At 47.4% G+C, this 10,912-nt stretch overlaps 1 pseudogene; it reads right to left on the bottom strand.

The window, feature by feature from the left end:
• Window positions 1–6,032: 6,032 nt before the first annotated feature.
• LOC105997501 overlaps window positions 6,033–10,912 on the bottom strand; it is an 11,307-nt pseudogene continuing 6,427 nt past the window's right edge.

Consider the following 10,912-nt stretch of genomic DNA (forward strand, 5'->3'; position numbering starts at 1 on the left):
GCTTCCATGCTTCTGGTATTTTGCTGATTATTTTAGAGGTGGAGTCTAGCAGATGTTTCTACCCAATTTAGCTACAAACCTCAAGCCTCTATATCTCACTCAACCTTCTGAGTAGCTATGATTATTTATTTATTTTTTGTCAGTCATGGGGCTTGAACTCTGGGCCTGGGCGCTGTCCCTCAGCTCTTCAGCTCAAGGCCAGCGCTCTACCACTTGTGCTACAATGCACTTCCGGTTTTCTAGTGGTTTATTGGAGATAGGAGTCTCATCATCTTTTCTGCCCGGGCTGGCTTTGAACCAAGATCCTCAGATCTCAGCCTCCTGAGTAGCTAGGATTACAGGTGTGAGCCACAGGCGCCCTGCATAATAATAATCATCTATCAGTGACTGGTTCAAAGATTCTATTTTGAATGTTCATAGAGGTCTAGCTCTCAAACAAGATTTTCCCACTTCCAGGGCACAAGATAGAGCTGCTGAATTACTGCTATCTCCAATTCCAGCTGGCCACTCAACTGATTCTTGGGTCAAGACCTGACAGGAATGTCTCAAAGATGGTCCACAACTCTCTGTTTGAAGGGAAGACTAGTTTGATCTCTGAGAACTTCCATCTGTTGGAAGAACTTAACCAAAATAATAAGAAACTATTTTACCAGATCCCCAGGCAGTAGCCCCTGACCACTCACAACTGCCCTGGCAAAGTGCTGCCACCCTCTCTCCCAATCTCTAAACAAGGGGTCCAAGGATCACTGGCCTCTGGCTCACTGTCAATCTGTAAGTCCAGGTCTTCAGATTGTTCCATTACACTGCCTTATCACTCCCATGAAGTTGATATCCAAGGTCATTATTGCTTTCCAGGTATGACAGGTACTTTGGAGAAAGTGGAAAGGTTCATGCTGAGGTCTCAGGCTTCCCAAACTCCCCAAGCTGTTTTCAGGCTAGGCTCAGCACCTCTGTCCCACCTCCCCTTCCTCCTTCCTACATCCTCCAGTCCCTGACTTGAAGGCTAAGAAAGGCAGGCCATGGGAGAAGGGTTTGTTTCCCCAAATGGGGAAATGGCTGAAATCCTGGTGCTCCCCCAGAGGACAGAAGCAGCCCCGGATTTCCTGTGGCTCCCAACGTAGGCCAGATAATTGGAGACAGATTTTTTTTTGAGCTTGGATTGGGAAGTGAAATTTGAAATACAATCATCAGACCTCCTGAGTGTGTTTGTGTGTGTGTGTGTGTGTAAGCATGTGTGCTGATTGTTGGGGTTTTCTAGGACATAAATGTGTGCCTGAATGTGTGTGAATGTGTACACGTTGGTGATTGAAACAGCGTGCATGTGCAGGTGTGTTAGCACAGCATGCCTGTGTACCTTGTTCCTTCTTTGTTACTGTCTTGGACTCAGCATGATGTGTATGTGTAAGGAAATATGTAAGCATGTGTCTGAGCCTCTGGGAGTGAGGGGGGTCTACTGGTTTCTTTTGTTGTTTTTTGTGAGATTCAGTCCAGCTTAGATAGACCTCATCAGCCTTTTAGGATCTAGTTACTCAAGACTTGGTGATTAAATGTAAAACAATAATTAAGATTAAAAAAGCGAAACAAAACAGGAAGGTCTTTAGGGTGCAATAGGAGACATTCCTAGTACAGTCAGAGCCCATAAAGGAGACCTATGTGCAGGGCAGAGGGACTCTTTTAAAGGTATAGCTAAAGTCTTTGTTTCCCCCTCCCTCTGAAGAAGGGAAACAATTCCAGAATGGTTCAGCTTTCTCTAAGCTCCCCAGGCTGGGCAGGGGAGGCACCTCTTGTGGCCTTCCTGCCTCAGTCTTCACCCTGGAAGGAGAATCTAGCCCTTTCCTCTAACTCCACTACACGGATTTCTTCTATGTAAATTTTATGTACTTTTTTTGCTACATGTTAGATCCCAGGCTGGCTACCTTCTCATGCAGGATTTTGAGTTTTGTTGTTGTTTCTTTTTTTTTCAGTGTGTGGGCCCATACTCATGACCTTGCTGATGTTAAATGTGACTGTCTTTAAGCTGCATCCTGAACCCCACTTTGTGTTTGTATGTATATATACACATGTGCGTGTGTGTGGGGCTTGAGCTCAGGGTCTAAGCACTGTCCTTTGGCTTTTTAGTTCAAGACTAGGATTCTATCATTGAGCCACACTTCATTTCCAACATGTTACTAGGTTCGTTGGAGAAAAAGTCTCATGGACTTTCCTGCTTGGGTTGGCTGTGAATTGTAATTCTTAGATCTCAGCCTCCTGAGGAGCTAGGCATAAGCGCCTAGATGATTTTTTTTTGTTTATGCTTTGTTTTGTTTAATAGTCTTTTTATGTTGGCCTAAAACTCAAGATCTTCCTGCCTTTCCCTCCAGATGTTGGAATTATAGTAGTGCCCAGATACATACATTTTTACATTGCTGTGTGTGTGTGTGTGTGTGTAAACTACCTATGACCTCGGTATTACCTTTGTACACAGGAAACTGAGTCATATGATAGAGCAGGGTCATTTATTCCCCATGATTCCTTCTACTGAGAATTCATTTGTGCATTCCACAAATGTGTTGAATATAATCTATCTCACCTGCCTGAGGTACAACTGCCACTGGATTCTGGAACATAGTAACGAATTCCTAGAGTCATTGGACTGCCCCTAGAGGGGACAGTGATGATTCTACAAAGCATTGGCTGGATAGCCATGGTGTCCTTAGATGATGGTCCAGGGAGCAAGGAAGGAAACAAATTAGAGATACACATACTTGGTCTCTGTGGACTGGTCTCTGAGGTCCCAAGTGACTGATTGGATAGGGAAAGGAGGGATGGGGTATGGGTGTAGATGAGAGTCCCCCATCCGTGGCAGCCTGATTCAATTCCCCAGAGCAGCTGCCCAGCTTTCCTTAGCCTAAATCGCTTCCAGTTTGTTTAGTCAAAATCCTTGGCCTTAACATCAAAGCTCCTTTGGAGTTTCTGGGGGTTGTTGTTCTTACATGGTGTTTATTTCAGAGATGGCTCTGCTGTTCCTGGCTGGGGGTGTGGGACGGGAGGGGCTGCTAGGGCACTTGAATTTTAAGGACACTAGGTTGGGAGCAAGGAAAGATGATTTCCATGGCAATTGCCTCTAGGTGACTGTCTCCTGCCTGCCTTCTCCTGGAGCATTAGGTGGGCAGAAATGAGGTTGCCTCTTGTACTCTGGGTCCTGTAGAGAAGCCTCCATTCCCCTCAAACTCATGCCAGACCTTTCAGCCTGGACTCCTGGATGTCAAAGCCATACTGCCCCTCTCTGCCATCCAGCCCTCCTTTTACAGTCCAAGCAAACAGCTCTTCACTCGCCTCCTTGACATTCTAGCAGCTGTATCTTGACTGGTGGGCTGGTCCCTGGCTCCTTCCACACCTGAATGCCCCTTCTACTTTGGGCTCTCCCTCCCCTTCTTTTCACCTGATTAGCTGAACCCGGTACCAGGCTTCTTCCATTTGGCCCATTTGGCTCTGACTTCTGTACCTTTCTTTCCTGTGAGTTTCTACAGGTTCTAGCAGATTCTCTCTTTCCTATAACCATTCCCAGTGCCTCGGGGTGAGCACTCAGAGAGGAGGGGAGCTTCCTGCCTGCTTCACTGGCCACCTGCTCTCTCTGTGTCCCAGACAAAGGGAACTTTTAGTGCACAAGAAGCCATCTGTTAGTTTCTCCCACTGGAAAATGTTTTAGAGGTGTTGCAAAGAATGGGGACCCAGTTGGGAGAGATGAATTAGACTAAGAGTGGACTCAACTATACTCCATTTCATGGGTCAATAGGAAAAGGTCTGAATCTCTCTCTCTCTCCCCCCTCCCTCTCCCTCTCTCTCTCCCTCTCTCTCCCTCCCTCTCTCTCTCTCTCTCTCCCTCTAATTTTCTAGTTGTTTATTGAAGATAAGTGTCTCACAGCCTGATGCGGGTGGCTCACACCTGTAATCATAGATACTCAGGAGGCTGAGATCTGAGGATCATGGTTCAAAGCCAACCCGGGCAGGAAAAGTCCGTGAGAACCTTATCTCCAATAAACCATTAGAAAAATGGAAATGGCACTGTGGCTCTAAGCATTTGAGCCCTAGCCTTGAGCAAAAGAGTGCAGGGACAGCATCCAGGCTCCAAATTCAAGCCCTATAACTGACAAAAAAACAAACAAACAAAAAACCTCCAGAAGTAGAAGTGTAGCTTAAGTGGTAGAGTGCCATCCTTGAGCAAAAAAGCTAAAGGAAAACATGAGGCCCTGAGTTCAATCTCAGTACTAGCACAGAATGAAAGAAAAAAAAAAGTAAAAGTAAAAATTTTAAAAAGAAGGGCTGGGAAGGTGGCTCAGTGGTAGAGAGCTTGCCTTGCATGCTCGAGGCCCTGGGTTCGATTCCTCAGCACCACATAAGCAAAAAGAAAAAAGCCGGAAGTGGCGCTGTGGCTCAAGTGGTAGAGCGCTATCCTTGAGCTGAAGAGCTGAGGGACAGTGCCCAAGCCCAGAGTTCAGGCCCCACGACCGGACCCAAAAAAAAAAATTTAAAAAGAAGATAAATATCCTTTCATGTTTCCTTGATGAATCTACCTTCATGAGGACTATAGAGCTCTGTGGGCAGCAAGGTGGTACTGTCTAATCTCTGGCCTTCCCACTTTCTCTTTACATTAGCAGTTTTCTTCCTGCTCTTTGTAGCACTAGGAGAATGTCTTACCTGCCTACTTTCAACCTTCACTGCTTAGGAGATAGCTAACCTCCATCCACTCTCATCCCAACAAATATATCCGGGCAGGTTGGTCAGCTTCAGGAGAATGGATGGGGGAAGCAGCTCTGCAGGCCTTTGGGACTAGCTGAGGTCAAGTGCATAGGGAATTCTGGGGAAATCAGGAGAGAGCCAGACCTAGAGTAAATCTAATGAGGCCTAAGGTACGAAAGTAGAGAGTCCAAAATTCAGTTACAAAAATAACTAATATTGAAATGTAGTATTTAAAAATAAAAATTATGGGCTAGGAAGGTGGCTCAGTGGTAGAGTGCTTGTCTTGCATACATGAGGGCCTGGGTTTGATTCCTCAGCACCACATAAGCAGAAAAAGCCGGAAGTGGTGCTGTGGCTCAAGTTGTAGGGTGCTAGCCCTGAGCTGAAGAGCTGAGGGACAGTGCCCAGGCCCAGAGTTCAGGCCCCATGACCTACAAAAAAATTAAATAAATAAAAATTAGGCTAGGAGCTGGTGGTTAATGCCTGTAATCCCAGCTTCTCAGGAGGCTGAGATCTGAGGATCACAGTTCAAAGCCAGCCCGGGCAGGAAAGTCTGTGAGATCCTTATCTTCAATTAACCACCAGAAAGCCAGAAGTGGAACGGTGGCTCAAAGTGGTAGAGTGCAAGCCTTGAGAGAAACAGCTCAGGGACACCACCCAGGCCCTGAGTGAGTTCAAACCCCACGACTATCCAAGGGGGAAAAAAAAGTAATCAAAGCTAGGCTCTAGTGGCTCATGCCTCTAGTCCTAGCTACTCAGGAGGCTGACATCTGAAAGTCTTTTCCAAAGTCACCACTCCAGTCATGTTTATTACAAGAGTCACAAGGATAGTCACTCGTCAGCATAGTCTAGGTCATGGTATTGGCTGGGTTAGGGGCATGAATTAAGGGTGGAGTGGGACAGAGGCAGGAATCCTGTCCAAACTTGGGAGACACTAAGCTAGCATCCCAGAGCAGACATGTGGAAATCAGGGTCTCAGAGATTCAACAGACAAGGGGAAAGAAGACAGGAGAATGCCAGATGTAGTGGTACATGCCTCTAATTCCAACTACTCTGGAAGTAGATATCAGGAAGAGGATCATGATTGAAGGCTGACTCAGTAAAAAAGTACCCAAACCTCATCTGAGTGTGGTGGCATGCACCTGTCATCCCAGCTACATGGGAGATATAAATAGGATGGTGGTCGGGCTGGCCTAGAGAAAAATATGAAACCTGACTTGATTTTTTTAAAAAATCAAATCCAAGTTTTATTAAGATTTTAGATTACATATTTCAATTGATTTTTGTTGCAATTTTATAGTTTTATTTGACACTCACTGGTTCTCATCCACATTGACCGTCTGTAGATTTTTTTAATGTGGTAACAGAGACATAGGTTACCAAAATATAGAGCTTGTTTGGTGAGTCTTCATTCTCATTTCCATTTCTGAATAACCACACGTGGATCCGATAGGAGACATTCCTTACTACTTTGGCTCAGACAGCTTTGTTGAGCCTGGTATCAATGCACACATCTGGAGTCCCCATCTCCTTCATGATAAACTTCCACTTTTCTCTGAGTGCATGAGGAACATGCTTTTTAAAGTCCACTCCAGTCGGACACTGGTGGCTTATGCATGTAATCTTAGCTACTCAGGAGGCTGAGATCTGAGGATTGTGGTTCAAAGCCAACTCGGGCAGCAAAGTCTGTGAGACTCATCTCCAATTAACCACCAGAAAACTGGAAGTGATGCTATGGCTCAAGTGGTAGGGCACTCGCTTTGAGTTGAAGAGCTCAGAGACAGTGCCTAGGCTCAGCATTCAAGCCCCATGACCTACCAAAAGGCCCACTCCATGGATGTGCTTGTGAATGTTGATAGTATATTCTTGGGTCATGACCTTGTTCATGGCAGAATGGCTTTTATTCTTCTCACCACCCTTCTTTTTTTTTTTTTTTGGTCGGTCCTGGGGCTTGAACTCTTGGGCGCTGTCCCTGCGCTCTTCAGCAAGCCCTCTACCACTTGAGCCACAGTGCCACTTCCAGTTTTCTAGTGGTTTGTTGGAGATAAGAGTTTCACAGACTTTCCTGCCCAGGCTGGCTTTGAACCTCAATCCTCAGATCTCAGCCTTCTGAGTAGCTAGGATTACAGGAGTGAGCAACCAGTGTCTGGCTCACCACCTTTTTTCAGGAGCCATTCTGCTGGCTGGTTCAAGTTGGAAAGAAGAAACCCTACTTGATAAATAACCAAAGTAAAAATAGCTGGGGACATGGGTCAAAGAGTAGAGCACCTGCCTAGCAAATTTAAATCTCTGAGTTCAAACTTCTGTACCTACTCCCCCATACTTCAGACAAAGGGGGGGATGTTGAACATAGAGGGGACTGGGGAGGGTGGTTATAATTCACTGATAAAGTGCTTGCCTGACGTATGAGAGACTCTGAGTCCCATCCTCAAATTAATTAAACAAATGAATGAAAAAATAAATACAAGAAGACAGGAGGAAGTGCATGATGATTTTAGTGATGGATGGAGGATTTGGGGAGAGCTGGCTGAGGAGGAGCAGGGAGTTAGGGAGTAGGGAGTGGGGTGTGGGGAAGGGAATAGAGGCTGGCAGACAGAGCACAGGGTTCTGGAAGGAGTGGGAGGGGCATGTTTCTGCCCCCTGAATAAACAGAGGCCTAGAGAAGGGGATTCAAAGGCTCTGAGTGGAGCTCTCAGAAGCCCAGAACGAGTTGGTCCCCCAAGAAAGGTTCTGGAGGCCCCCTCTCAGCCAACTCAGGTTACAGAGGAGTGTTTCCTATTTCAGGCCCCTTAGCCTGGCTGGACCACTCAGCCTCTCCTCCCTCCCTCCTGCCCCGCCTCCCCAGGGAGGGACACACTTGATATATGAAGTGTTTCCACCTAGCCGCTTGGGAACCCCACAAAGGCTTCAGTGTATGATGGCCCCTCCCCCTGCCTTCCCCAGCCCTTTCCCTTCTTCCTTCTGTCTGGGAGTCTGGGAATGCCTCCTTTTCCGGGACATCACAGAGAAGGAGGACATGTGGTGGGTGGGGACATTCCAGTCCTCTCCAGCCCCCATCTGGGATGGGGGAACCTAAGAGAGGATTGGGCTTGGGGGCTGGGGAGCTGGGAGGGCTGCCTTCTATCTACTTCTGCTGCTCTGCCTGGCCCTGCTGTGCGCACATGCCTTTTCTTTATAAGGGAACCTTAAGGAGAAGGAAAATTGAATTTTCAAACACTCCCTAAATGCTGACAATACGTTAGGATGTTGTACAAAACTCAACTCTGTTTTCAATAGCAAGTTATTCAAGACCATAGACTTGGGACCAAACCCCAGCTCTGTGAATGGAGCAAGTTTCTGGAGACCCCCCCCCCCGCCAGCTTCAATGCTTCCCTTCCTAAAAAAATGATAGAAAATTCTTTACAAGAGGAATTAAATGAGATACTATACCTGAGATACCTGGCAGATATTACATGGTAGGTGTTGAGCTTATGCTGCCAGAATCTTTGTAAGGCCAGAGCAGTCCCTGAGCTCTATGTGACCTACGCAGGAGCTCTGGGGCCTGGGGCCAATATAACTAGGCCAGGTCGGGCGTGTGTGTCTGTGCGCACGTGCACACATGAGCAGTGCAGAAAGGAGAGCCCTGATTCCTAAGAGCCCTCTATGGACACGCAGATGGCCCGTGCCTGACTCCAAAGCAGCCTAAAGTCAGAGGCCCTGAGGATACAAACACTCCGCCCCCCCCCACTCCTACCCACAGGCAGGGAGGACCACTCCACCACACTGGGTGGTCTCTGGCCCAGAAGTTTCTTCTTCTGACTCAGAGAGAAGCTGTAGCTGGCCCTGGGCCACGGCAGCCACATTGCCATGCATACCACACGTCCATCACTGTAGTTCTTTAGCCCCTGTCGACCCAGTGAAGGGGTGGCGAGCACACTCAGGCATTTGGAATAAGGTTATATATGGAGTGTACAAGTGCAGACACTGGGCACTCATGCAGGGGATGTGCGTAGGTTGGATGTGGCCGCCGGCATCTTCTCCTATGTGTGTGCATACCTGTCTGTGGGCACACACTCATCCTGGGGTTCCTGGGTGCATGTGTGTGCCATGTGCCTGGATGTCGGCTCGTGTCCACGTGTGTGACTGCTTGTCAAACAAACTCCCTGGAGCTGGGACTCCGCAGGAAGGGTCAGATGGCAGTCTGAGACACTTTTCATGTGTCAGGAAAACCAGGCTCCCCTTTCAGGAAGCCTTCCCAAGGAAAATAAACCAGCCCGGCTCCTGGGGCAGAGCTGAGGAGGAGGGGCTGTGGGGAAGGAAGAGAGAAGAGAGTGGGGAAGAGAGTGGGGAGGGCCAGGGCACAAAGCAATGACACCCTTTCACCCCATCCCTGCTGGCCTCTCTGGTGGTTGCCTCCCTTTGCTGTACTCTAAGAATCTTTTTCCTCTTAACCTCTTTTCTCTTCTTTTTTCCTTCCTTCCTTTCTTTCCCTTCCTTTCCCTCTCTCTCTTTTTTCTCTGTCTGTCTTTCTTTCTTTCTTCTTTCATTGGTCATTGGGCTTGAACTCAGGGCCTCAGTGCTGTCCCTGAGCTCTTTTGCTTAAGGCTAGCACTCTACCACTTTGAGCCACAGCTCCCACTTCTGGCTTTTGAGTGGTTAATTAGAGATTGCAGTCTCAAGGGGACTTTTCTGCTGGGCCTGACTTCAAACCAGGATCCTCAGATTTTATCCTCCTGAGTAGCTTGGATTATAGGCATGAGCCACCGGTGCCCTGCTTGCTTGCTTGCTTCTCTTTTTCTTTTCTTTCCTTTCCCTTCCTTCATTTCTCTTTTTCTTTCCCTTGCTCCCTTCCTCCCCTCTCTCCCTCTTTTTATCCCTTCCCTTTGCTTCTCTTCTCTTTGTCTCTCAATATTTCTTTACAGTGTTGGTGATAAAACTCAGGGCCTTTCTTATGCTAAGCACATTCTGCCAGGCCTTTTATTGTGTTGTGTGTGTATGTATTCGTGCACAAGTAGTATGTGCGTGTCCCATATTAGGGCTTGAATTCAGGGCCCCATGCTCTTGCTTAGCTTTTTCTGCTCAAGGCTAGACATATACCACTTGAATCATACCTCCACCTTCAGCTTTTTGCAAGTCTCTCAGATTTATCTGCCCAGACTGGCTTTGAACCAGGACCCTTGAGTAGCTGGGATTACAGAGGCTTGAAGTATTAATACCCAGCTCCTTTGGGTTGTTTTGAACTACCACACATACTGCTTTGCATTTTGTTGTTGCAGTTTTTGTCCTTTAGTGCCAGGCTGGCAGCAAGGCCCAGTCTCCAACTGTGGAACTGGTCTTTCATCCTAAACCTGGTTACTTGACTGCGTCATCTAGCCTGTGTTTATTAGCACCTGGGTTGTGCCAGGCACTATGCTTGGCTCTCAAGCTCCAATGAGGGGGAAGAACCAGGAGAGGAGCGCGGGTCCTGCTTCACAGAACTTTAAGATGCATAGGAGAGTCAGAAATTAAAGCCACACGCAGAAATGTAAAATTAAAACAACATAAGGGTTGCAGACAGAGGGGTAATTATGTGGATCTGAAAACCTCTAATGGAATTAATATGGTCAGGGAAAGAGAAAGATTCCTAATGAAGCTATTAGTTTTGTTTGAGGAAAAGTGAGAGTTAACAGGACCTAGGAAAGGAGGGAGTGGGGTGTTCCTTGAGGCAGATGGTTGTAGGCTGAGGGAATTGCAGGTGAAAAGGCCCTGAGGCCTGAAGGAGGAAGTTCCAAGGGTGTAATTGCAAGAGGCTGGCCTGCGTGGTCAGAGAAGGAGGGAGCTGGATGAGGCAGGAACAAAGGCTGAGACCAAGCCAAGTAGGCTCGCATAGGCTGAGTACTGGGTAGGATCAAACCCAGGGCTGCAGGCATCATAGGCAAGCCATCTACCACTAAGCTACACCAGGCCTATCATTTTTTCATAAGAAATTGAGTCTCAAGCCAGGTCCTAATGACTACCACCTGTCATCCCAGCTACTTAGGAAGCTGAGACTTAAGGATCGTAGTTCAAAGCCAGAGTAGGAAAGTCTGTGAGGCCTTTTTTTTTTGGTCGGTCGTGGGGCTTGAACTCTGGGCTTGGGTGCTGTCCCTGCTCTCTTCAGCTCAAGGGGAGCGCTCTACCGCTTGAGCCTCAGTGCCACTTCCGGTTTTCAAGTGGTTTATTGAAGATAAGAGTT

The sequence above is a fragment of the Dipodomys ordii genome, unplaced genomic scaffold (genome assembly GCF_000151885.1).
Source record: "Dipodomys ordii isolate 6190 unplaced genomic scaffold, Dord_2.0 Scaffold147, whole genome shotgun sequence".
Lineage (NCBI taxonomy): Eukaryota > Metazoa > Chordata > Mammalia > Rodentia > Heteromyidae > Dipodomys > Dipodomys ordii.